This window comes from Leopardus geoffroyi, chromosome A3 (assembly GCF_018350155.1).
Source record: "Leopardus geoffroyi isolate Oge1 chromosome A3, O.geoffroyi_Oge1_pat1.0, whole genome shotgun sequence".
Lineage (NCBI taxonomy): Eukaryota > Metazoa > Chordata > Mammalia > Carnivora > Felidae > Leopardus > Leopardus geoffroyi.
Window position 1 is genome coordinate 51406170 of NC_059336.1, and position 24174 is coordinate 51430343.

Sequence of the window (24174 nt, forward strand, 5' to 3'; positions counted from 1 at the left end):
CAAAGGGTAAAGGGTATATACCATTGGTTGCAGCAAGAAAATAAAGATGTTCTCTCCCTTCCTACCACTATGCCTCGATTCACTGGCCTGGAGCAGGGATAATTAAAGAGACAAGAAGAAAAACCAATTTAGTTGGCTTATTTCTCTGAAAACCTCTGCTATTAAAAGCACAAGCAACAGGCAGCTTGCTCCGTGTTATTATGTTCATTAAATCAGTAAGGCGCACCCCAGCTGGGATTCTAGACCCAGCCACAGACAGTACTTACTGAAAGCTACTATGAGGGCCTTCTACACTTCTGATCATTCCTTTGCTTAAAACAACTCAGAAAGTTCTCTCCAACAGTTCCTAAAAGTTGCCCAAATTCTTAGGTACATCTCATTTGACATCTCGTATTTATAGAGATTATGGCATGTCTGATAAGAACTGTCGAGTTTATTTTGATAGGTATTTGCTAATTTTGTATCTTCTGTGGCTGATGATTTCTAGTTAGTTGACTAGAAATTCTAAATGTGTTCACAGCCTCACAGATATTTATACTGACTACTAACATGAAAACAACCCGGAGATTCATTGCTAATGGCAAACTTGACAAAAATGAATATGCCCAATGCCCTCTGTTCTTAGAACAGCTTTACCCAAGTTTCATTCAATAAATGAGAAGCTGTCTACTGGGATCCTGGTACAGTGACCTCACTGAGAAACACCAAAATGGAATGAACACACCATTCTGTGGCCTCAACTTGCTGCCTACATTTGATAAGGTAAGAGAAACCCCACACACGAGGAAAGAACTACATGTGTGCACACACACATAATGGCACAGGCACACCGGCCTCTCCTTTAGCCTTGTGAGGACTGTGAGCTTGCACAACTCCTCATAAAGAACCCCCCTCTCCTGCTTAGGTCACAACTCTGGCTCAGGGTCAAAAGTGCCATCTAAGCTCTGATGTAAATGATACTTACAGAGCCCCACACGATGTTCAATATCCTTCTGGAGCACTTTTCTGGATTTTGAGACCAGAATGGGGTATGTGGTGAGTGCCGCCTGGCTGGGCCTGACCACGAGAATTATGACACAGAGAGAAAATACTGCCCTGGAGAGGCAGTGCCTCCCAAATCCCAGAGGAGACCCAATCCATTCGCTGAAGCTGAATGTCCCTGAACCCCTGCCATGTACCTGGCAAAGTCCTGGAAATCTAAGCTTCCATCATAGAAGATGCTCCATCTCACAGGAGAAGCAGCACATAAATAGACAATCACACACTGGGGGGGGGGGGGGTGCTGCTGAGACAGGGAGAAGCAAATCCCAGAAGAAAAGAGACAAAGACAATGATTATTGACCTGGCCTTCTTCTCATGGGGTCAAGGAATAGGTCATGACTTCTCTACCTGTGCCCTTACCTATTAACCAGAGTTTAAGGTGCAGTCTTGCTAAAGCCTCATTCTAGATGGAAATGGGCACTGTCATTCATGGTGTCCAGAGATTGTTAACGCGGCTACACTGAGACACACATTTTGCTACCATCATAGCAAGTTTATTGCCGTGGTGACAGTGAGACCCATAACAGCATCTGCTGGGCTCAAGCCATGGAGGGGAAGCAACAAGACTTTTTAATATTAGAAACAAGGACTAACAATTCTAGATCAGTGCACAATCAGTGCACTTCTTACAATTTGACTTCTAGGGTCCTAACATAAAGAAACTAGATCCCAAAGATTAGCGATGGGGAATTTTTGAAGTATGTCCATATTCAAGTGGAGATCAAAGAAGCCAAACTGAAGAGCTCTGGACTGACAGTGAACTATGGATTGAACAAAAAAAGTTCCTTTTAAAAGGGCCGTATTGAAGATTATCATTCTGACTTTGAGGAACTATGGTGATTGGCTATAGAAGGAATCACACATAAAATTCCTTAAATAAAAATGTATTGGCTTTAAAAAAAAGATTCAGTCTTGCTAAACACAGGTGTGCATTAGACCAATGTCAGAGGCAAAGCTGAACAAGGCTGTGGCATTTACATACAACATGTCATGCACAGTTGTGAGTGCTTTACCCTATTCATTCTTTAACCCACCCACTGGCCTACTGAGGAAGGAACCACCCACACTGTACAGATGAGGAAAGTAAGGCACAGAGAGGGCAAGTAACTTCCCCTGGATTGTGCAGGTAGAACACCGCAGCACTGGCCCCTGGCTCTGTGCTCTATACCATTATGCTGCTATGTGTTAAAACTAGAAAACAGATCAACTGTCTCAGGTCAGAGATATGAGGTACTACAGTGAGGGTAGGGAAGGCTATAAAATGTAAGCAGAAGAAAAATTTTATTTCCTTTGTGTGTTCTGTGAAGTATCTTTGTTGGGAAAGTCAGGGAGGCAGTCATGCTGGCTTCCATTTGCCCAGGAGCATTCTTATGCAAGTCAGAAAAGGCATCCCTTTCTCAAGACAAATCTAGGATAACTGGAATGTGAACAGTTGCCCCCTCACTCCGAGTTGTGCAGTGCACAAGCTGCACAACATCATAGGGCAGATCTAGGAACTGTTAAGACAGAAATTAAACAATATAATAGTTTTAGAATGAAGAAAATGCATCATAAGAAAAAATGCTCATATATGTATTCCCTAGTCTCTACTCCCTGAATATTTCCTTAAATTATGTATTATATATCTTTATATGTCAACCTATATAGCAACATTTGCCTCTAAATAAAAGAGAAATCATGATCTCCATTTGACCTGGTGGTTTTATAACCACCTGTTCTATGTCCTATTTTCCGAACAGTCCTTTCCAAAATGACACATATACAACTAAGTTTTATCAAAACTCTAAGCACAGCCCCAAGTGCAATCTAAACCAAGAGACTACTAAATTAAGTGAGAAAAATCAGAATATGCTGCTTTAAAATCGTGGCTGTAACATGAAAACCATGAACGTAGGCAATGCAACTATGCTGCCTATGTGACAAAATGAGCAGCATTAGGAACTGTCAGCGTTGGGCAACAAGGAAAGCCCTCACCAGCCCGTTTTGGAGCAACACACACCCTCCCGAGGCCAACTCCACACAGCCAGTCCTGGGGCCCTGCTTTCTGAATATTTCCACCTTCAGCAGGAACGATTTGTGTTAGGGGGCAAAAAAAATAATCAAAGAAGGAAATTAAGCAAGTTAAGCACATTTAAAGGCTAGAGATGTGGGCATGAATCCAAACCAATGAATTTTACTTTTTGAAATTTGTGAAGAAGAGGGTGACCAACTAGCCTCCAACTTGCCTGGTATGTTCCCAGGGTTTAGCACACGTGTCCCAGGAAACTCCTCAGGTCCAGGCAAACTGGGACAGTGAAGCATCTCTAAAGAAGATAAAACTGAAGCCTTTCAAGAAGACAAAGCACTTGTGGAGATGAGAATTCAATAAATTTGGAGAGTTTGCACTTATCTACTCCTCTGAAAAAATAAACTCTGGTTCTGTTGGACCCTGTAAAAGTTCTAGATTAAGCCCAAACAGTCTTTTTTGTTATAATGGTGAAATATTTATCTTGTGTTTGGGGTATCTTGCGTTTGGGGAGTATTTTTGCTTTAAATAAGCAAAACATGGGGAAGAGAACTCAAAGTCTAGAATATTTTTTAAGTTTATTTATTTTTGAGAGAGAGATCAAGCAAGCAAGGGAGGGGCGGAGAAAGAGAAAGAGAATCCCGAGCAGGCTCTCCACTGATAGCCCCGAAATGGGGCTCAAGCCATGAGATCATGTGATCATGACCTAAGCCAAAATCAAGAGTCAGACACTTGACCGACTGAGCCACCCAGGAGCCCCTCAAAGTCTAAAATCTTAATATCCATCCTTTTATACATCAATGTATTTTTTCAAAATATTTAGAAACTTTGTACTTTTCTGAGTATATCAAATTGTCTTAAAAGATAATTTTAGGAAGAAAACCAAGTTATGTAGAGTACAATATGTATATTACTAAATACACAAGGTTAATATAGAGAATCTAAAAAGAGAATTTCAAAAAGAGTTGCACTTATTTAAGTTTATTACAAGTAACTGATTTGAGTTTTTGTCCTACCTAACCAATACTAATTTCCCCCCGGGTCTTTAATATTCCTAAAAATCCTAAATCTCCATGTAGGCAGCTTTTTAAAATAGCTGATTACTAAGTTATAACAGATACAGAAGTTAAATTACTAAGTTTTAGGAGTTTGATTCTAGTTCCTCCTTTGAGATAAATAACCTTTCTGTATTTACCTTACACTGTAATGTTTTCCAAATTTAGCCCAGAAAACATGCCATTATTATTATTTTGTTGATCTTGTTTATTTTTTTTTTATTTTTTTTTTTCAACGTTTATTTATTCTGGGGACAGAGAGAGACAGAGCATGAACGGGGGAGGGGCAGAGAGAGAGGGAGACACAGAATCAGAAACAGGCTCCAGGCTCTGAGCCATCAGCCCAGAGCCCGACGCGGGGCTCGAACTCACGGACCGCGAGATCGTGACCTGGCTGAAGTCGGACGCTTAACCGACTGCGCCACCCAGGCGCCCCTGATCTTGTTTATTAAAGGAATTTCTATTGATCCAAAATTAGCACAGATAACTATCAAAGAATTAGTATCCAGACTATATAAAGAACTCCTACCAGCAATATAAAAGACCAACATCCTAAAGAAATACAGGAAGTAGGTACTATGGTAGGTTGTGTAATAATGTCCTCCAACAGGATTCATGTCTCCCTGGATCCAGGCCCTTGGAAAATTCTCTTCCAAACTGAACTTAGCCTTGGTGGCTTGCTTTGGCCAATGAGACAGCAACACTATAATGCAATCAGATGTTTAAAAAGTGCACAATGGCATCTGCCCTCTCTTGCAGTTTATTAGAACCTATCATTCACCACATGAAAAGCCCAACTCAGCCTTCTGCAGGATAAGAAACCACATGGAGAGTCCCCAGACATTCCCGCTATGCTGGTAATCTCAACCAACACACGGGATTGTTGGCTAAATGAAATGGATGTTATTTTAAGCTTCTACATTCTGGGGGTGTTTGTTATGCAGTAAACGCTAACTAACATGGGAAGACATATACAAAAGATGTTCACTCTCACTGATCATCAGGAAAATGCACACACTGAAATACCGTTTCATACCCACTAGGCTGGCAAAAATTAATAACCTGAGAATACCAAGTGTTGTTGAAAACATGGAACACCAGTAACTGTCACCTCTGGCTTCTGGGAACATAGATTGGCACAATTTTCTTGACAAAAAATTATTTGGTATTATCTATCATTGATAAAAAATGCATGGACTCTATAGCCTAGCAATTCTGCTACTAGGGATATTTCTACAGAAATCCTTGTATGTGTGCATTAGGTGGTAAATATAAGTATGTTTATGTCAGTACTGGCCATAATGGCACCCAACAACTCAAATGCCATCAATGGTAGAATGGGTGCATGAATTGTATTCTTCATACAATGGAATTGTATGTAGCAGTGAATAGGAAAAATCTATGGCAACATATATCTAAACCACAGTGCTTAAGAGAAGTCACAAAATAGGTACCGTATGAATCCATATGTACAAAATTAACCAATAGGTAAAATTAAACTATACCTAGTTGAGGGATGGAGGCAAACACACATCGTCATTAACACCATTTAGGACAGTGGTTACCTCTGGGGCAGAAGGGGCGAAATGAGATCTCTGGGTTGTATGATACTCCACTTGGTTCTGGTTGCTGAGTACATGAGTGTTCATTTTAGTATCATCTGAGAAGTTGTGCACATGTTTTTTATCATAAAATATCTTTATTTTGCCTTCATTTTTGACACATATGATATATGACATATAGACATAAACCATCCATCAGGTGATTTGGTGGTTTCTGATACAGTCACAGATATGCATCACCATCACCACAGGCAATTCTAGAACATTTTTCATCATCTCAAAAAGAATCCCTATACCCTGTAACTTCCCAACCCTCATCCCAAGCCCTAAGAAACCAGTAGTTTACTTTCTGTCCCTAATCTAGATACTTCATACAAACAGGATAATATAATATAGTCTTCTGCAACTGGTTTCTTTTCACTTAGCATAATGTTTAGATGTTCTTTTGTTCCATGCTATATTTCACAAAAACATTTTCAATACCTACAAGGAATAATGAAAAGCTCAGTTTGCTAATATGAAAAATAAGAGCATACCAAGAAGGGCAGCTTGGAGGAAGCACTGTCTAAACAGCCAGTCTGTCAGAATGGATGAGCCAGCACACTCGTGCACAAGTTTACAAAGGGAAGAGGTTGCCGGGCACACCTGGACCAGGACAGGCAACCCTGAAGCATGACTATCCTGCACCTGTCTAATCGGGAAGAGGCTGGTTCTGCCCAGAACCATTCCTAACACTGACACCCCCAGAAGTGTCCCTGTGGGAAGGGACAGGGCGGTGACATGGTGGGTGGTAAGCTACAGAGGTCATCTGGGAGCTCAGTCTGCCCTGCAAGGTCACTGGTGTTACCTAACAAGTACACTTATTTGGAGACTAATGGAGGGTACGGGGAGGGGGCTGTGGAGCTTCTGTGGGAGAGAGCTTCTGAAGCTCTCCAAAGCCATCCTTAGCACACCATTGGCTACTGGAATTGAAAGGAACAACCTCCACACTTAAACCTGGGTGCACCGGTTTGTGGGTGTGACCTCATTCTGATCTCTGTCTCACTGCTCACTCAGCCCCTGCAAACCCAAATTTAAGTCTACGTCCCTGGAAAATATCCATACACTCATATTTGAGACCCCCATCACTAAATATGAGAAAATGAAAAATTAAAGCAGTACTACTGTTGAATGCAGTTGTGATTCCAGGTAATGTGTCACATTATCTTAAACAGTGGGAAGTCTAACTAGAAAGAAGTTAACCAACTCCCTGTAATGCAGGCCCTCCTCTCCCACTGAGCACCCTTCCTCACTCACAGTCTTGTGGCAGTGTTCCCCTGGAGCCAGAAGTCAGGGAGGATTGGGACATCCACCTGACACCAATGTCCTCTCCCTCAAGCACTTGTCACACACATTCATCACATGGAACAGGCCTCCCAGCACTGCTCATTACCACAATGCAAAGTTGAAGACCAGAGCCCCCGGTGAATGTTCACAGCTCACCCCAGAACACCCCAGAGGCGATTCCAGGTTTATATATCACCTCCACTCTCACATCCTCACTGCTTTCCTGGTCATCTATGTGAAAGCATCCAGCTTTAAGACAAGTCAAAGTAATGCCACCTGTCACGTTATGCTGTACAATGTTGGGTGAGACCCTTGCAGGCTGATGGGGAAGGAAGAGAGGAGGGCACCATGGATGTGGGACATCTATACATACCAGCCACCCAACTAGCCATGTTATTCTTTGGTCTACTCCCCCTCACAACCACCCTGCAAAGTAGGCACCATCTCACTTTACAGATGAGGAAACAGAAGCTCAAAGAAGTAAAGTAGCTGGCTCGGTGTTATCCCAGCCAGAGGTAGAAAATGGATTTGAACCTAGGTGTCCTGATTTCAAAACTGCTTCAACACACTTTTGGTGAAGAAGCCACTTTGTGAATCAGCAACTTACATTATAGGAAGATATTTTTTGTTCCTTCAAAAGATTTCCTGAGCCCAGTAAGTAATGCCCAGTATTATGTTAGGTGTTCTAGATTCCAAGTCCAAGACTCTTCAACCTCAGGGAGTTTACAAACTCCATAAAAGATGTTAAGGGTCCCTTGAGGCAATTTCAGCTGGAAAATCTGAAGGCCAAGGAAATACAGCAAAAACAATGATTTATGATGAATTTCCTGAGTTGTAATTATTAGGATATTTATTGCAGCCAACTTCTTAAGAAAATCTTAATGATTCTGGTCTCAGTTCAAGGGATAAAAAGCAAACATGAAAAAAGAAAAAACATGAAGATAATTTATAGATACTCTTAAATTTGTCTTCTTCAAAGCCCAATTCCCTATAATAACAAGTCAGGTTAGAAGTGTGGCTTGTCCAAAGAAAATAAAAATTAATTTACTTTTAATTTCCAGTTGACACTTGGAAAGGAAAATGACCGATTCACATAGGAAGGACTGTGTACAAGTTACCTAGTCAGACTCTCAGGGTCTGCACATCCAGACTTAAATAACCACAAGGAAACAAAAATTACATCTGAGCACCCAAAGGGGAGTCAAGTGATGGTGGAGGCCAATGCTGGCCATCTGTTGAGGACAGAAAAAAGTGACTACAGGCATGGGCCTCACTCTGACCATGGCTCTGCTCCCATCTTTAAATCTAAAAACCTCAGAATAGCAACCAGCTGACCCTCAGAGAAACAGGGTCTGTGGTGCTATAGGAGCATGGAGACCATGAAGTACAAAGTACACCATGAAGTACACAGACGTGCCTGGGCAATGGGAGCTTTCTGCAAGAGGCACCAGAGACCCTCCTTCTGCTCTGCTGACAGCTGGGCAGAGGAGTCCCCTGGCAGTGGGTCCCTCAGAAGAAGGCTGTCCAGAACAACATGACTGAACATTTCTAGGGGATGCCGTGTAACATCAAGAAGAGCAAGAATTCTTCTCACCTCCTTAGTGACACCAGGCACCAAGGGCAAGCCCAAGTCTAACTGCTTCAACTGTCACACCATAAGGAATGAGACCCCACTGGTGACAGGCCACAGTGTGAAAGGTGTGTGAGACCTCACCTGGCTTTGGCAAAGAGGGCTGTTCTCAGCACCAGCATCAACCCCCCTCCCCCAGGATGCCAGTAACAGGGAGGGACTTGTCCAGGGCCACAGGCTGATTCAAGGGCCCGGACATCAGGGCTTTTTGCATGTCTTTGACTTCAGGTTCTTGAGGCTGTGATTTCTAGGGCTACAGATAATACCATTCCCAGATTTCCTCCCTGAATCTGCCTAACAGAAATTCTGATAAGATCTTCTCTTATACCTGGCATTTTGGGGTTTCCCTCATTCTGCCAGTTTATTCCCAGAGGAATTAGTAGGTAGTACAGCTCTCATCTTAAAAATATAGTTCCACACAGCTTAGGGCCCTATAAATTTAATCTGCAGTCTCACATTTGGCATTTGTTTTGGGGTATTTCCAACACATCAGGAACACAGAATTGCATTCATAGATGGAAACTAGTATCAATGGCTTTGCCTAAAGACTTAATATAGTATTTATTTTCTTAATACTACCAGAGGTTTATATATTATGACAAATCAGCTGTATGCCACTTTGCTGGGCTGTTCCTAAATGCAAAATGTGCACATTTTCCTGAGAAAGCTTTTGCGTAATCCTCTGTTGTGATTCATGTGTGCTTCCTAAATGTTTTATGCCCCCCTTTACATTTTATCTCTAGCTCAGTTTAGAATCTATCGTTTTGCAGTCCATAAATAGTATACCCTTCAAACAGTACAAGGAAAACAGAAAAATAGCTAAAAAGGATTCACCAAATTTTCAGTTAAAGGAAACTATTGTTCCCATTAGAATTAAAGGCAGCCTAGGACCAACAGAATAGAAAATAACCACTCTACAATTATCCATTGCAGTGTTTAATGATCATTGCTGGAAATGGAAGCTTTTGCATATGAACAAATGAGGTGGACAAGGGGCAAACAGAAATACCAACCACCCATGGCTGTTATGCTGTGTAGGTACTTGGTACCAATTTGACTGCAGTTCCAATCCTTTACTCACTTGCTCACTCATCCATCGCTCACTCACTCAATCACCCAGTCACTCACTCACCCATCCACTCACTCACTCAGTCACTCACTCACCCATTCACACACTCATCCATCCACTCACTCACTTGGTCACTTATGTATTCAATCACTCATGATTTACTCACTCATCCATTCACTCATTCACTCACTCATTTATTCACAGATCCATTCACTCATCCATTCAACATTTCTCAAATGTCTCATAGGTTCATTGAACTGTGACAAGGCTAAGTTTCATAGGCAAGATGAAGATGGAAAATAAACAGTCATTGCCCCCAGGTGATCTATAGCTAATAAGGAGCCAGGCACACATGGCTAAAACACAATGAACAACAACAACAAAAAGTCACATGAAAAGTTACAAACAAGGTGCTATGGGAATACAGAAGGGCAATTAATTCTAACCAGTTCACTGTTGGAATCTGAGGTCAGTTTAATGGAAGAGATGGCATTTAAATTAGCTCCTTACAATTAGATTTTTGTCTGAAAAGTGGGGCAACAGGAAGGATGTAGCAAGCTCATCACACATTCTAACTCCTCAATTCAGTTCCTGTGGGCTTCCACCTTCTCCTTTCCACTGGGGCCATCCTTATGAAACTGCATCATGCAGTGACCACTCTTTGTGTCTTCATCTCATTCTTTTACATGTGACCACTCTTCCCTTCCCAGCCACATTCCTCTCCTGACTGGGGTGAGTCTACCTCCTCCTGGCTTTTCTCTTGATCCAGTGGCTGTTTCCTGAATGCCCTCCCACATCAACATGTTGAAGTGTAACAGACTCTGCCTGTATTTGTACCATTCTCTCTAATGACTCTCTAGCCCGTGGCTTTAAATACTGTCTCTGTGAAAGATGATAAGTTATAGCACAAAGAGGTGTGAGGCTGAGAGTGAGAAAAGGGGTCCTTTAACAATGATGATGCAACAATAGGTGTAGATCAGGAGTGTCCTAGGAAAACAGGAACACATTATCGCTCTTTCTAAATGCCATTGATTGACTCCAACAATCTGTCTTTAGCTTGTATAACCCACTGACTACTTGACATCTCTCCTTTGATGCCTAACAGGTACCTTCAATTTCACAGATTCCAATTAGAAATCTTTATACTCCCTTTGTATATTGAGCAGTCTTTGCAGCTTTGGTAAATAATATTAATACTCATCCAGTTGCTGAAGCCAAAACTCTAGGAATTATCCTTGATTCACCTCTCCCTCATGCCAAATATCCAATGCATCAAGACCTGTTGATCATTCTTCCAAACAAACCCTATGTCTGTCCTTTTATTTTCATCTCTACCACTACAATCTAGTCTAAATCATTATCATTTCATGCCTGTGATACTGTAATCACCTATACCTGGTCATCTGCCTCCCAACTTGGCTTCCTCAATCTTTTCCCTTAGCAGCAGCCAGCAAGATCTTTCTAAAGCAAACCAGATCGCACATTGTTGTGATTAAAGCCTTTCCATGACTTCCCAGTGCACTGAGAACATGATCCAAACTCCTTCCCTGGACTGTACAACCATTCAGACTGCTGTGTGGTTTCTGAAAATGCCAAGGTCATCCCTACCTTAGCATCCTGGCACCAGGTGTCCCCACTCCACAATCTTTGATCTTTGCCTAGCTGGCTCCTTGTCATCACTCAGATTTTCAGACATTGGCTGAGACTGAATCCCTTCAAGGATGTTCCCCAGCACCAAACATGAAAGTCATCATTTTGTCATTCTCCACTCTCCTTTCCTATAGTATTAACTATCTGCATGTCGTCTGTCCCACATCTAGTTTTTTTCTTTTTTCTCCCCCTACAATTAAAATATAATTAACAATGTTATATTAGTTTAAGGCATACAATATAGTGATTCCACAATTCTGTGTATCACTCAGTACTCACCAAGATAAGTGTACCCTTAATCCCCTTCACCTATTTAACCCATTCCCCCAACCTCTCCTCTGGTAACCATCAGTTTGTTCTCTATAGCTAAGAGTCTGTTTTTGGTTTGTGTCTTTTTTGGTTTATTCCTTTGTTTCTTAAATTTCACATGTGAGTGAAATCATATGGTATTTGCCTTTGACTGACTTATTTCACATAGCATTATACCCTCTAGATCCATCCATGTTGTTGCAAATAGCAAGATTTCATTATTTTTCATGACTAAATAGTATCCCTGTGTGTGTGTGTTTGTGTGTGTGTGTGTGTGTGTGTGTGTGTGTGTGTGTGTGTGTGTACTTACATATCACATCTTCTTTATCCATTCATCCATATATGGATGGATACTTGAGTTGCTTCCATATCTTGGCTATTGGAAATAATGTTGCAATATACATGGGAGTGTATATATCCTTTCAAACTAGTGTTTGCATTTTCTTTGGATAGAATTACTTCTAATTCTATTCCAATTTTTTAGGAAAACTTCACATTATTTTCCACAGTGGCTTCACCAATTTTCATTCCTACCACAAAGGCTTCTTTTTCTACAAATCCTTAACAACAGTTATTATTTCTTGTGTTTTTTTTTTTATTTTAACCATTCTGATAGGTGTAAAGTGATATCTCACTGAGGTTTTAATTTGCATTTCCCTGATGATTAGTGATGTTGAGCATCTTTTCATGTGTGTTAACCATCTGTATGTCTTCTTTAGAAAAATGTCGATTCAGGTCCTCTGTCAATTTTTTTTAATTGGATTATTTTGGGGGGGGGTGTTGGTGTTCAGTTGTGTAAGTTCTTTATATATTTTGGATATTAACCCTTTAACAGATATATCATTTGAAAATACCTTATCCCATTCAGTAGGTTGCCTTTTTGTTTTGTTGATGATTTCCTTCACCATGAAGAATCCTAAAACTTGTAAGATCCTGAACAGCCAATGCAATCTTGAGAAAGAAGAACAAAGCTGAAAGTATCAGAGTCCCAGATTTCAAGATACACTACAAAGCTATAGTACTCAAAACAGTATGGTACTGGCACAAAAATACACCCTGAGCTGAATGAAACAGAATAGAGAGCCCAGAAATAAACCCATGCTTTTGTGGTCAATTAATCTATGACAAAGGAGGAAAGACTATACAATTGGGTGAAAAGATAGTCTCTTCAACAGATGATGCTGGTAAAATAGGACAGCTACATGCAAAAAAATGAAACTACACCACTTTCTTACACCACACACAAAAATAAACTCAAAATGGATAAAAGACCTCAATGTGAGACCCAAAGCCATAAAAATCCTAGAAGACCGTGCAGGCAGTAATCTCTCTGACATCAGCTGTAGACATATTTTCCTAGAAAAAAGGAAAAATTAAACTACTGGGCTAAACCAAAATAAAAAGCTTCACCACATCTGGGTTATTTTTTATTAATGTTTCATGTTTGTTGACCTCCTCCACTGGAATATAAACTTTGTGAGAATAGGGACATTTTCTTTGTGATGCATGGAGTAACAACAGCATCCAGAAGACCCTTTGTACTTGCTGGTAAGTGGGTGAATGGAAAGGGACAGAGCACAAGAGAGCTCAGAGGTTCCAAGTGTACCACAAAGGCCATGAGGAGCCATGATGGGCACATGATTCTGGCTCTACCCACACCCTGCCAGCTTTTGAGGGTGGCCTTGGGCCTCTGGGCTGGCAGTCCCTAACTACCACTGGTGCCCATGCATCCCCAAGAAGCTTCCATCAGCCCTCACTAGACACCTGTAGGAGGTGATAACCTTCTTCCAAATACTCTTCCTGAAATACAATGTTTTACCTCTTCTCTCATGGTTATAGCTTGGCTCTGACTGGGTAACTAGGCCATCGTCACACAGGTATACAAACAGTCCACATTTTCCTTGTAATAAATCATGACTCTCTGAACCTAGTTTCTATAGCAGGACCATATACTGAGAATCACAGAACCATGTCATAAAAGTCTGACCCAGCCTCACACAGGGACAGGATTCCCTTTCGCTGTAATTCCTGATTTCCTAATGCTGTCCTGTAAAATTTTCTGATGCCTGTTCCCTCTCTGAGACCAGACAATGTGAAGCAGAGATGAAGCCACTACTGACCTCTATGAGCCACAGAGTCAGAGCCACAATAAGTACACTGCATCCCTGTCTGAGGGCAACAATGATGAAAGAAGATGAGCCCCCAGGTTTGGTCTCAATGACTGAGCAACAGAGCAGGGAATAAGGGCTTGAGAAACATGTCCTGACTGCATGCCCAAGCCAGCCACTGATGTGGATTATACCAGTTTCTTCTTCATTATAAGGGAGGCACAACCCCAGCGGGTGAAGTCAAGACAGGAGGTTGATTTGGGTTGATCAAATTCTCAGCTAGACCAGCACCAAGACAGGGTGGCCGGTGCAAAAACAGACTTCCTCACTTGGAATTATTTTCACTCACTGCTGTTTTCCCAGTGCCTGGTACTGGGGATCTGTAGGTCTAGTGGTGTTGCTGGTATCCAAGAGTCAGGACCCCAGAAACTTATACGCACCATGCACGTGATTCCCCAAAGTACAGCAAGACACCAGACAGAAGAGGGGTTCCCAGCCTTGCTTCCAGAAGACTCACTGGGGAACTTAAAGACCCCTCAAATCCAGCTTCCACCAAACCAAAGACACCAAAATCACTGGGATGGAACTCAGGCCTGGGATTTCTGAAGCTCTCTAAGGTAAATTCAATGTTCTGCCAAGGTTGAGAAGTCTGGGAGAAAGGGATATACAAGACAGGACAGCAACACAGAGGAAACAGGAACTGATTCTGCCTAGAACAGATTATGACCAGGGGGAATGGAAGGAAAGAGAATTGATGTTAAAAGGAAAGAGACTAATGAACACTGGTGTTCAGACCCAAGCAGAATATAAAAACATCTGACAAGACTAGAGATACACACACACACAGATAAAAGAAAGCTGGAAGATACCAAAGCCTAAGGTGAGTATCAGAGGATGGGGCAGAGTACTGATAAATACAGACAGAGAGTGTGGCCACACGGGCCACAGATGTGATGAAACAAGATGGGTAAAAACCTGAGCTCTGAGGTATGCCTGTGAGGTGAGGAAGGAGAGGGAGAAAAAACATTTTTTAAATCTGAGTTTCTGATTTAAAAAATTGTTATGCAAACTCATTGTAAGAATTTTCAAAAGATAAAAAGGAAAAAAAAAGACAATCCTTCTGCACAGCAGAGGAAATCATCAACAAAATGAAGAGGCAAGTTAATGGGAGAAAATATTTGCAAATCATGTATCTGATAAGGAGTTAATATCTAAAATATATAAGGAACTCATGCAACTCAATAACAACTATGTGTGTGTGTGTGTGTGTGTGTGTGTGTGTGTACACACACACACACACAATTAAAAAATGGTCAGAGGATGTGATTAGACATTTTTTCAAAGAAGAAATACAAATGGCCAACAGGTCCAACGAAAAGCCCTCAACATCACTCATCATCACGAAAATGCAAATCTAAACCATAATGAGATACCACCTCACGCCTGTTAGAATAGAAGTATCAAAAAGAAAAGAGACAACAAGTTCTAGCAAGGATATGGAGAAAGGGGAACTCTCTCATACTGTTGGTGGGAATCAAAATGGTGTAGCCACTGTGGAAAACAGTATGGAGATTCCTTTAAAAAATAAAAATAGAACTACCTACAATCCAGGAATTCCATTTCTGGGTATATATTCAAAGGAAATGAAATAACTATGTCAAAGAGATATCTGCACTCCATATTTACTGCAGCATTATTCACAATAGCCAAGATATGGAATCAACCTAAATGTCTATAAACAGATAAGTGGATAAAGATGATAATGATATACATACAATGCAATACTATTCAGCCATGAGAAAGAAGGAAATTCTGTTGTTTTTCACAACACAGATGAATCTTGTGGACACTCTGCCAAGTGAAATGAGCCAGACAGAGGGGATGCACCTGGCTGGCTCAACTGGTAGCATGCAACGCTTGATCTCAGGGTTGTAAGTTCAAGCCCCATGTTGGGTGTAGAGAGTACTTATGGAAAGAGCCTAAATGTCCATCAACTGATGAATGGATAAAGAAGATGTGGTTTATATATACAATGGAATACTACTTGGCAATGAGAAAGAATGAAATGTGGCCATTTGTAGCAGCATGGATGGAACTGGAGAGTATTATGCTAAGTGAAATAAGTCAGTCAGAGAAGGACAGATACCATATGTTTTCACTCTTATGTGGATCCTGAGAAACTTAACAGAAGACCAAGGGGGAGAGAAAGGGGGAGGGGAAAGCTACAGAGAGAGAAGGAGGCAAACCATAGGAGACTCTTAAATACTGAGGACAAACTGAGGGTTGATGGGGGGTGGGGGAGAGGGGAAAGTGGGTGATGGGCATTGAGGAGGGCACCTGTTGGGATGAGCACTGGGTGTTGTATGGAAACCAATTTGACAATAAATTTATATATATATATATATATATATATATATATATATATATATATATTTTATTTTATATAAAATTTTCATATAATTTTTTAATTTTAAATATAAAATTTAAAATTTATATTTATATTAAAATATAAATTTTAAATATAAAAATAAAAATTTATATTTTATATAAAATAAAAATAAAGTAAAATCTTTAAAAACTATGTTAAAAAAAAAAAAAGCCTGACAGAGGAAGACAAATACAGCATATCATTTATATGTGGAATCTTAAAAGTCAAATTCATAGAAACAGAGCAGAAAAGTGGTTGGCGGGGCTGGGGAAGTGGAGGAAACAGGCAGAGGTCAGTTAAAGGATACAACCTTTCAGCTATATGGTGAATAATGTCTCCAGATTTAATACATAATAACATGGTGACTATAGTTGATTGCACCGTATTGTATAACTGCAATTTGCTAAGGGAACAGAAGCTAAACGTTCTCAGAAAAGAAATGATAAATATGTGAAGTGATGGATGTGTTAATTAACTAGATAGGGGAATCCTTTTCATAGAAAAAAAAATTTAGATAAAGAAATAAATTTATCAAAAAAGATACTCCTAAAATACTCCCAAAGATACTCCTTCCAGTCTTTTTTCCCCATACATACACATGGCACTGAAAAAAGGGGGGAGGATCACACCACATAAAAAATTTTGTATCTTTTTTCTACTTTAAATGTTCCAATATCCTTCCATTCTTTATAATGGCTTTGTCATTGTGACAAAGTTCTTCACGAATGTATAAATGAAACACTGTTGTCACTGTTTTATTTGCTTTGTGGTTAGATTCACAGACTGGAATTTCCAGATCAAAGATAATCTGTGCCTTTTCTAGATTTAGACAAACTGCTTTTCAGAGTTTGCTTTCCAACTTGAGAAAGTGCAAGCTTGTCCCATTCTTTTCATCATTGCATATTAACTAATTTTATCAATCTGGTAGTCAATGAGGCCTCTCATTCCTAGATTTTATCTCTAAGGACCCTTATTTTAAATATGTATTTTAGTAATTCTTCTGATGCTAGAGGTGAGATCGCGTACCCAATTCAGCAGGTGCCCTTAGGAGTCCAGAAAGCGCTGTGGTCTTGCAACGTGAGAAAAAAGCCTCTAGGGTTTCGGGGAAGTGAAGGACAGCAGGAGAAAAGATGAACAAGTTTGGAGATGGAGAGACGAAAGGCAAAAGCGCTCCCATCTGCGGGCCTCCTGGGTTTATAGGATAATCCATCATGCCAGCAGCAGGGGAGACGGGAGACATGGAAGGTTTGAAACCACGGCAGTGAAGGACCTATTTATCAATAAGCTAAAGTACTGGATGTAGTCTACCCCAGGGAGCTCTCCATGGATAAAACAGACGAGGCCAGTGAGTGCAACCCTGATTTTGCTTGCAATGAAACTGAGGCATGCAGGTGTGAAGCGGCAAACCCAGTGTTCTTCCCCAGGAAGTGACCACGCCAGTGGAAAATCCACAGGTGCAGCCCTTCCACCATGTAATACAACAGTCCTGACTCGAATAAGCAAATTAAGAACAGGAATCTGGGCCAGAGGCTGGCAGCCCCTGAGGGACCAAGTGATTTATCCACCTTATTAGCCAGCAAGCCCTCGGAGAACAACCTGGCATCCTGCTTGCGAACAGCACTGCTAACCAGAGAACATTTCCGAAGTAAGTAATCACGGCCAGGCTCTCGGTGACCGAAAACCTCCTCACACCCTTCAGCACACACTTTTCTAAGCCTCAAAGGAAAACCATCAGAAATTCTGGAAGACGCTGTGAGAGGCCATCGCTTAGTTATGGACCTCTGGTGATGACAGGCAGGAAATTCTCCACCACAGATTCGCAACCGTCAGAACAGAGCTGCTGGTTCCCTCCACAGGCACTTCTGTGCAAGCTGTAGCCCTGGGTACAGCATCCTCTCCCCCTAAAATCTACTGTTCAGCTATTAATACTCCTGAATGTCATCACCCTTCGTTTGCCCCTACTTCCCCTCTTTTTCTGGGTGATCAAACCAGAGCCCCACAACCAGCCTCATGTTTGCAAACAAGGTGTCTGCACTTCCCCTGCCAGATTTTTAAGTCAAATTAAAGTCTAAACTCAAAATCTCTTCAGAAAAGCAGGGTTCCTTTGTTCTGACAAATTCTTAACTGTTATTAATTGGGGGGGGGGGAAGGCCCAGCTTTTTCTTTTTTTTTTTTTTTTAATTTTTTTTTTCAACGTTTATTCATTTTTGGGACACAGAGAGACAGAGCATGAACGGGGGAGGGGCAGAGAGAGAGGGAGACACAGAATCGGAAACAGGCTCCAGGCTCTGAGCCATCAGCCCAGAGCCTGACGCGGGGCTCAAACTCACGGACCGCAAGATCGTGACCTGGCTGAAGCCGGACGCTTAACCGACTGTGCCACCCAGGCGCCCCAGGCCCAGCTTTTTCAGTAGCAACATGTATCCTTATTCAGTTTAGTTTTGTGTGAGGAGAAAGAAACGACTACCTGGAAATGACCCATTGAAAACAACAAAATAAAAGCAGTCCCTTTAGCACCAGAAATGTGTAAACACTTCCCTTACAGAGGCTTCCAGGAAAACAAATACGCAAAAAACCAAAGCCAGCACTCTGTCATCCACTCACCCTTTTACTGACCCCCAACCGCATGCAAAGCACCCTGCTCAGTGCCACATACTGGAGAACAGCCTGGGTGTGAACCTCAAAGCACCCACAAGACTCAGAGTTCTGGGATGCTTGGAGAGACAGGTGGTCCAGATCCTCATATATGCAAAACCATCCTACACTGAGCCCACACGAACACACAGGGAACTTGTTTACTCTGATTGCATTTCTCACTATTCTAGCTACCAGTAGCTTTTTATTCTCCACAAATGCGAAGAACAGGAAGCAGAAGAGTCACTGAAGGGGTACCCTCTCCAAGACTGCCCAATGCTTTTTGTTCTCAGAGCTGGCTGACCACCATCCAGCTCCAAGTCACCCTGGAGCTGCTGCCTTTGGGGCAGAGCCACCCTCACCAGACTGTTCTGGGCAATCAGAACAGAACCTCATCTATGGTAAGAGCAATGCCAGAAGGCTACTCAAGCAACTGTTGAGTGAGCCCATCCATAAGAAATCTCTGTTCTCTTTAGCCACATTCTGGGTTTAGACTCTCTGAAATAAAGGCATCAATGAAGCAAAAAATAACTCTTGTAGAAAAATCCCCCTCTCCATATTTTCTATTTTGCAAAATAAGGGTGTCACAAAAAAATTGCCGACATGCTTCACAATAAGGGGAGCGTTCTGCTTTCTTGTGGGTAGCAAGGTCACTCCACATAGAAAAAAGTCAGGAAAACTGGCCTTCATTCCCTTACTGTATCTTTGGGCCCCCACCCTCAGATTATCTGTTGTGAGTGGGAGACTGATCCAGAACATGGCTGCCAGCCATCAGGGAGCTCACTTCTTCCTATCTTCCCTCCCTCCTCCTTCCCTCCTACCACGCACTGACAGACACATGCCCTCCTGGGAGACATGCAGCCTGGGGTGACCCCCTCCAAGGGACCTCCTCTTCACTCACCCTTGTCCTCCCAAGCATTGTTATATAATGAGGGCTGCCTCAAAAGGGAAAAGCGACAATTGTACAAAGTACTTTTCTATGACCATCATGCAAAATGACAAATTTCCAGCCACTGGGTAGAGAAATCCACATGCTAACTGCTTTTAAGTCAGAAATTCTCAGACCAATACTCTGCATGACGACAGGAGATTTTGACACTACATTGCACAGCTGTCACTCAAGAGCTTAAAGATTAAGTTTTACTTTCATCATTATCAGAAAATACATAACAGTAAGAAAATGGTAAAATAAAGACCATAAGAAGTTTGTGTTAAAGCACCACCATGTATCTGTTAATGCCTTTGTTGGTAGTCTTCCAGCCTTCTCTCTGTGCATAGGTTTTTAAAATCTTTTAATATCTTATTATCAGTGTATATACCATTTGATATCCTGTTTCTTTTTAAGAACCGACACTTTTCTGTTGAATTAGTCTTAATAAAAATCAGTTTAAATTAGATGAGTAACACTAAACTAATTGCATACACAATCATTTATTTAGCAGTCCCCATACTATTAATAAATAATATTGAGGTTGCTCTCCCTTTTCTGAAACTTCGTGTAAAACGTGTTTGGTTTTTATGTTTCTTTGTTTTGAGGATTATTTTCTTACAGTGGATCCCAGAGTGTAATCACTGGGTCAAAGACAGGGATGTCTGAAAGGCTTTCAATCCATCAGGCTGAGCTCCAAAAGGATTAGGTGACTGACCTTTCACCTCAGCCATACCAAGACTTGAATTTTTTTACATTCTTTGCTAATTTGACAGTTGAGAAATGGCATTTTATTGTTTTTTTAAGTATGTACCTCCTTACTTAGATCTTTCATTACTTAGAGCAAACATTTTTCCTTAAGTTTTCAGATTACCAAGATCAAATCTTTTCTAGCATTAATTACTGGCATTTCCTCTATTATGAATTATCTATGTAAATTCTTTGCTGTTTTATATGACAAGGCTTTGGTTGTTTTAAACAACTGCTTTTAACAAATTCCTTTTATATTAAAAATATTAACTCATTGAAATATACTGTAAATATTTTCCCCCATATGTATTTTGTTCTTCTGTTTAACCAGGTTTTTTTAATGTGTTTTTAATATTGTATGCAGTCAATGTGACAACACTATTTTCATTTGTTGCCTTGTCTCTGGTACCAGGTGTTGATTCTTCCCATCTTTCTGTGGCCTGGGTTTATTTAACCCATGAATTAGAGGGGTTGTTCAACACTATTCCATTTCTCCTCTTTCCAAGACATGCATTTTGACTGAATTTCCCCAGGAAGTCGGCTATAGTTAAAATGTATTTGGGGGCTGCTTCTCCCCATCCGCTGGCTAGGGTCTGGCCTTACCACCTGAGCCCATAAACACAGGTCATCCACAAGTTTTACAACCTGTCATAGTAACTGGTTTTGACCTTGTGTCCTAGTCCCTGAACTATATGGGCTGTGTCCCCAGGCTCCTGAATCTGGCCCACGTCATATTTTAGCTGTTTGGAGACTGGTCTTCAAACAGGACCCAGTGCCATGGGTGTCAGAAAGTAAAAATAAAGTAAGACAGGGAAGCATCAGTCAGGATTTCCTTTTCTTAACCCTGACCTTCAGGTTGCTTTAAATTTCCATTTGTATAGCTTCTTCTAGTGGTAGCACTGAATAGCCCTCTCCCTGCTTCTAAACAAAACAGACCCCTCGTGCCTCATCATCTTCAGCCAAGTGTATGCAAAGCACTAGAAATAATGAAATTTATCATTTATGTACTAATATTCATTGACTCATGAAGATTTTCTTTTCTGCTTCCTAATAAGCATGGCTCACAATCATGTGTCTGTGGTATATTTCAGGGAGGAGAGAGTGGGAGTAATGAACAATTTACACCAACAGTTGGAAAGCGGTGTTTTTCACTGGTGGTGCTTCCTGGTAACATCAGACAGCATCCCCAGAAGGCTTCGCTGGGAGAATTCATAGGTGCTGCCAAAAGTAGTACCTTCTGGGGCACTACCCCCCAACCCTGACTGCGGAAAACATCCAGGTACCTTTGGCCCAGGAGAGTTTGGTCATTAATATAAGGTCCAAAGTAACATTGTCATCAGGAGCAGTTTTAAATTCCAGAGTTTTCTTTTTGGCAGAGTGATTAACAGCTTGAAAAAAAATGTCTCCCAGAAATAAATCATTAATCTTGGAGAAGTTTAAGGCTCAAGTAGGCTTAATGCATTTTATAGTAGGTCAAAGTGAAACCCCACTGCCTCCCAAAGTGAGGGCAGTGAACATAGGAGACTCTCCTCTGTGCAATTTAGTTTTGCAGGGTTAAAGTTTAATGAGGTTGCACAGGTGCAGGGACAGGGTGGGGGGACCCTCAGGTACAGGATGAATATGAAGATTGAACAAGAATGGAGGGTGACAAATCATATAAGTGCTATCACCAAGCTCACACTTCCCCCAGGGACACCTGGACTATAAAGATCTTAAATCTTTACAGTAGTAGACAAGTACACCCTCCCTCTCTCCCTCTACTGATCCCCCAAAACAGCAAAAGCAAAATAAACAACAGCCTTCCAGGCCCAGTGCCCCTAGTGTCTCTCACAATGAGCTGTGGGCCCTCCTACCAGTCACTTCTAGCCTGTTTCCTCATGTCCAGGTGACCAAATGGCCCAGAGTGCCCACAGCCACCTGTCATCTTAGTATGAATCCTTATTTGTATGGTATGTACCAATCTACTCTTTATCAATCAGATAAAGAGTCAGAAGAGATTAGGGACTCTCAGACTGGAGTCTTTGGAGGCCCTTGGAGATTACTGGGGTGGATGAGAGGAGGGGGGAGTAGAGGGTGAAGAAAGGCTCCAGTCAGGGTCCTTCCTCGCTGCCCCACCCAAAACTGCCATCTCCCAAAACCACTCATAGTTTTTCTATGGTACATGTTGACTTGCCTTGTAAGCTTTCCCTTGAAGGAAAGTTTCTCTTGCTACAACGTGTTTGGAAACCACAGTCTACATAGTCCCCAAGAGAGCTCCCAACTCCCAAAAAGTGGCATTCTGCAGTCTGGTTTTAAAGCTCTGCTTCCTGAGGAAGGAGAAAATGGTGGCCAAAGGTGCCAGACACAAGCCCCAACAGCCCAATAAATCATGGGATCAGGTGACAATAGGCACCACTGAAGGAAGGGCACTCGTCTAATGCCCCCAATACCTAAATACATAAGATAGAACAAAATCATTTTGCCTTGAGCCCTTTAGAATTTGAGGTGGTGTACAACACTATTCCATTTCTTGTTTTGGCAAAGGTCAAGTGCACATGGCATGTGTCACTTCAGGAGCCAGAATTCTTCTGCCATTTTCCCCTCTTATTAGCCTGTGCCACTGAGTGCAACAAATAAGAAGCAGAGCCCCTCACCTTCTGAGACACATAGCAAGAATGACAAACTTGTATTGTTTTAAACAGCTGAGCATAAGGGCTGTTTGTTACTATAGCACAACAGAACCCATCCTGACCAATACAGAGATATTTCACATAAAATAGAAGCAACTCATTGAAAAGAATCTATGTACTCTAGCACAGTGTTTCCTAAAATTGGTTCCAAAGAGCACTAGCTCCATAAGACATTTGTCATAAAATAAATTTAGCAAAACTACGTACTTCGCCCTACTTCGCCTCCCTCCTGAAGGGTCCTAAGTTTTAGATACTAAATACTGCAATAAAGAAGTAGTTTCAGTTTAATCTAAAGTTTTCCTACATGAATCTGCCCAGGGAATGTGAATTTCATGGCATTCCTACCAATAGCTTCAAAATCACAACTGTGGTCACTTCAGAAAAGCTTATAGATGAATACCAAGACTCAAGCTTATTCTCAGTAACTGGATGGTAACCAGTTCAGAGATTTCAGCAGGCTGGTTACAATATTATTAATTTCATGGTATAGCTACTTTGGAAAACAATCTGGCAGTTTCTTATACAAATAACATATAGTCACTCTACGATCCAACATTTGTTCTCCTAAATGTTTGACTAAATGAAATGGAAACTTACAGTCACATGAAATCCTTTATGGGAATGTTTACAGTGACTTTATTAATAATTGCCAAAAAAACTGGAAAGAAGACAAATGCCTTTAGTGTTGAGTAGACACACTACTGTAGTACATCCACATACAGGAATCTCAGCAGTAAAAAGGAAAAAAACTCCCAACAGAGACAACAGCATGGACAAATCACAAATACGGCATGCTAAGTGAGAGAAGCCAGACTCAAAGAGTACATACCACCTGATCCCATTTATATGACATTCTGGAATATGCAAAACTACAGGAATAAAAACCCAGTCCATGATTGCCAGGGGCTGGAGGTAGAGTGAAGTAGGACAGCAGAGGCAGGATGGAATTGTTCAGAGTTCTGTATCTTGATTATGGTGGTAGTCCACTGCAATTACTTATCAAAACTCAC

General features: G+C 41.3%; 1 protein-coding gene and 1 non-coding gene across 2 annotated transcripts in view; one reads left to right on the forward strand and one right to left on the reverse strand.

The window, feature by feature from the left end:
* SH3RF3 (SH3 domain containing ring finger 3) overlaps positions 1 to 24174 on the reverse strand; it is a 372140-nt gene that overhangs the window by 253719 nt on the left and 94247 nt on the right. The window lies entirely within an intron of this gene.
* On the forward strand, positions 1436 to 1570 carry LOC123581779. The gene has a single exon (XR_006704009.1). It is a non-coding gene; the product is annotated as a small nucleolar RNA SNORA1 (small nucleolar RNA).